This window comes from Lactuca serriola, chromosome 1 (assembly GCF_051521515.1).
Source record: "Lactuca serriola cultivar US96UC23 chromosome 1, Lser_US96UC23_V15, whole genome shotgun sequence".
Lineage (NCBI taxonomy): Eukaryota > Viridiplantae > Streptophyta > Magnoliopsida > Asterales > Asteraceae > Lactuca > Lactuca serriola.
Genome location: NC_136408.1, coordinates 228,616,366 through 228,620,920, shown reverse-complemented (window position 1 = coordinate 228,620,920; position 4,555 = coordinate 228,616,366).

The window sequence follows — 4,555 nt, the reverse complement described above, 5'->3', positions numbered from 1 at the left end:
ATCCAAGCCATCTATAGCTTGAAGAAGGAAGCAGAACTGAACATCAACAACCTGAAAAAACAACTCAAAAAGGTTCCAGAAGATGATCATCCATACATGGACTTATCCATGATAGTGAAGCAACTGTCTCTTTTGCTCTTTTGTTTAACATCCGATGGGTGAACAATTTCCTCTTTTGATCTTTTGGTTATCGTGTTCCCTTTATTTCCCAAGATGTATGCATATCTAACAAATACATCCTATGGCTTTAACTTTATTTTCTGATTCTTATTGCATAGTATTTTAACTGTCAACACAAATATCCACACACATCAATGCACCACTAACACATTTAATAAAAAAATTACAACTCTATTTTTAAGGCCATGCATGAAAAAGAAAATGACATCTAAGTTCAACAAGTCACCGCCATTTTCAAACTTAATAGGTAGGTCATCATATAGATATCTAAGATCTTATCAAATCATCAAAGGAAAAAATAAATACCGCTCAACAATAAATTCTCTATATAAAACACCACTTTCTTTCTATCACCAACAAACAAGAGATGGAAACCATCATCGCAGAACTTACGACCAGACGAACACCATGAAGTTGAGCATTTTCGCAACCCAAACAACTTATGCCACCATCTCCACCATGACCTACTCAAACAGTCACCGACATTTCTCCCATACACCCACTGCGTTATCACAAAGGAACTCATCAAAGACATGGATAAAGAAACAACTCTGATGATGGACTCCTTCCAAGCCATGCAGGAGAGACTCCTTCCAAGATCCTGAAAGATCTTCCCTACATGTAGCAACCAATAATCTTATATTATCATTTAATAAGATAAGCATCGCGTATAATATCTGGTATGCCTTTATGCTAATGTCAAGTATCTAACTGTCACACCCCAAAACTGAGAACGGTGGAAATGTTCTGGGGCGGAGGACGTCATGTAATGTATCACAACACAGTAGTAGTAAACAAGCAAACAACATCATCCATTGCATTAAATATATAATTTTAATACAAGCATGTTCTGTACAGTTTTAGACACCAAAAATATAATGTAAATCACAATAATAAGACGAGTCTTGGATGCGCTCCATCTTCTCAAAAGCTGGTCTCGGTACCTGTCTACTGATGACCTGAGAATACAAGTTATTTTGAAAGCGAGTATCAGCATTAAGCTGGTGAGTTCATAAGTATTTTAGTGTCGGTGTTTGTATCAAAACGTTTGAACATGTCTCAATTGTAAGTTTGTAAAACATATGTAAATGTTTGTAAGTGTTTGTAGAAGTTTGAATATCTCAGAAAAACCTATATTTTCTATTAAAAGTAGCCTTCTCCCAAGGCGTAATTGTTTTGTATGTTTGTTTATCGTAAAAGTGGGTAATTTTCCAAGTGTAACTATCATTATCAAAATATAGTTTATACATTGTTATTTAAGTGAAATAGTCACTAAATGTATATAAAGGATAAATTACTGTAGTACTTGTAGTATTGTATTATAATAACTACTGTTGTACTATCTACCTTAAACCAGATTTATATTAAGGTATCATGTGATAAATTGCACCATACTATAGACTGGTAATAACGACAACGTATAGTCGAAAAATAAGGTATGACGTTTGGCACCCGCAGACCTGCCGGTCCGGCTGTAGCTAGCAGCAAGGTGTAGGATAGTCAATCCAATATAGATCTATACGCAAACTCATGCTCTCCCTTCAAGAGACTCTGGCTACAACTCGGGTCATGACAATTAAGGCATGCTCCCATACAGTGGATCACAATTGTTAACATATTCATGTATATGTAATGTAATGTTACTCGTTCTAGTATAGTTGTATATGTTCTCTTTCTAGTATAGTTGTATATATTCTCTTTCTAGTATAGTTGTATATGTTCTCTTTGTAATAAGTATTGACTCATGAATGAACTGACTCATTGATCTAGAATTTGTAGTAGTATGATCCTGTGTTACCCCGATGGTAACTTACTAATGATGTACTGATACGCATGAATATGGAAGTAATTTTATGTCTATATATGTATATTTGATATATAATTAATATTGAAACGACCTTCAGACGGTCACCCGAAATCCCACCAGACCACATCCAAATCGAGAAAAAGGAAATAGGGCGGATGGCCTTCCTAAGCCCTTTAAACATTTCTTATATATCTATACATATATGGGCATGCAATTTATAAGAAGTAAAACAAAGTTTAAATAAAATTATTTGATAAGTAAAAGAGTTTGTAAAGCAGTTTGAAGTAAAACAGCTTGGTAAACAGTTTGAACAGTAATAAAAACATTGGTTTTCTAGTTATTAATCACATGTGATTGATGTAATAACTATAAGTATTCAACTTGTATCCCCCTATAAAAGCATTTAAAACATTTAAAAGTATTTCAAAGGTTAATTAAAGGGGTATGAACTCACCTGCAGCGAGTGGTTCTGATGACAACGCTGGATTAGACGCTAGGTGCTAAGTGGTGACTTGAGTACACGCGCGAATCCTATTTAGCATATATTGGCACATATATGGATTTAATTAGTGTTATGAACAACTAATTGATGATTTTGGGACCACCTTGGGGACTAGAAAACACTTATAATGAAGTGTTATAATCATATATGATTGTATGAGGGTTTATAAGGCTATACAAGAGGATGTATGGCCAAAATACACACTATATGTGTGTGTGCGGTCAGGTGTGCGGCCTAGTGTGCTGCCAGCACATGTGTGCAGCCCTGTGTGCAGCCATGTGTGCTTCCAGGTGGTGTGTGCTGCCATGTGTGCGGCCAGATGAAGATCTTGGTGTTCTTGGTGTTCTTGGTACCTTTTATGAAGATCTTCAAGGAGAATGGATGATACTTGAGCGGATTTTCGTGTTTTATGCTTGAAGAAGTGAAGGAAGTGTTCAAGAATGATCTAAGGGTGGCATATATAGGTAGAGTGTGCGGTTGGGAAGGTGTGAGGCCGCAAACAAGAGTGTGTGGCCGCACACTCAAGTGTATGGCCGCACACTCCATGTGTTGGAGTGTTTGGCCCGGTTTTGATTCCTACACTTCGAGTTAACCCTTTTTAACACTCCTTCCTTGATTATATCACATATAGAATGCTTCATTAGACTTTAAAGGGTACTACTATATAGTAAAATAAGTCTAATATTTGAAGGAATTGAAGAGTGCATGCGAGAAGTTTTTCGGGTTGTCACATCATCTCCCTGTTAAGGGAATTTCGTCCCGAAATTTGATTTTAAGTTACTAGATTATTACAAATAACTAAGTAAAAAGATGAGGATATTTCAGTTTCATCTGATCCTCGCGTTCCCAAGTGAATTCTGGCCCGCGCTTGGCGTTCCAGCGGATCTTCACAATCGGGATACGGCTTTGCTTCGTCTGCTTGACCTCACGGTCCATGACTTCTACGGGTTCTTCCACGAAGTTGAGGCTCTTGTTGATCTCGATCTCGTCGAGTGGGATTACAAGAGTCTCGTCAGACTTACACTTTTTCAAGTTGGAAATGTGGAATGTAGAATGTATGTTACGAAGTTCGTTCGGTAGATTGAGTTTGTAAGCCACTGTGCCGATTCTTGCGAGAATCTCAAAAGGCCCAATGTACCTTGGATTTAGCTTTCCACGCTTTCCGAAGTGTATCAAGCCCTTCTAGGGTGAGACCTTCAATAAAACGCGGTCGCCCACCTGGAATTCCAACGGTTTCCTACGTTTATCGGCCTAGCTTTTCTGTCGGTCTCTGGAGGCTTTCAATCGTTCGCGGATCTGAACGATCTTCTCCGTCGTTTCCCGAATGATTTTCGGACCTGTGAGAGTACTGTCAGAAGCTTGACCCTTAGCTAATTGGGTATCACCCACCTCAGCCCAGCACAGAGGGGATATGCACTTTCGGCCGTAGAGGGCTTCAAATGGAGCAGCCTTGATGCTCGTGTGATAACTGTTATTATAGGAAAACTCGACAAGGGGTAAATGAGTATCCCATGCCTTTACGAAGTCAATCACACAGGCTCTCAACATATCTTCCAGTGTTTGGATGGTCCTCTCACTTTGTCCGTCGGTCTGTGGATGGTAGGTTGTGCTCATGTCTAGCGTTGTTCCTAGGGAATGTTGCAACGATTGCCAGAATCTTGAGGTGAACCTACTATCTCTATCGGAGATAATGGATATAGGAACACCATGTAGTCGCACTATTTCCCTAATGTATGTTCTCGTAAGTTTCTCCATCTTATCGGTTTCCTTGATAGGCAGGAAGTGTGCAGAATTGGTCAATCTATCGACGATAACCCATATGGTATCAAGTCCACCCGTTGTCTTGGGCAACTTGGTTATGAAATCCATAGTGATCCGCTCCCACTTCCATTCTGGGATCTTTGGTTGTTGCAGTAAACCAGAGGGTTTCTGGTACTCGACCTTGACCTTTGCGCAATTAAGGCATTTACTTACGAAGGTAGCAATCTTTGCTTTCATATTAGGCCACCAGTATAGCTTTTTAAGATCCAGATACATCTTATATGAACCTGGGTGGACGGAATACC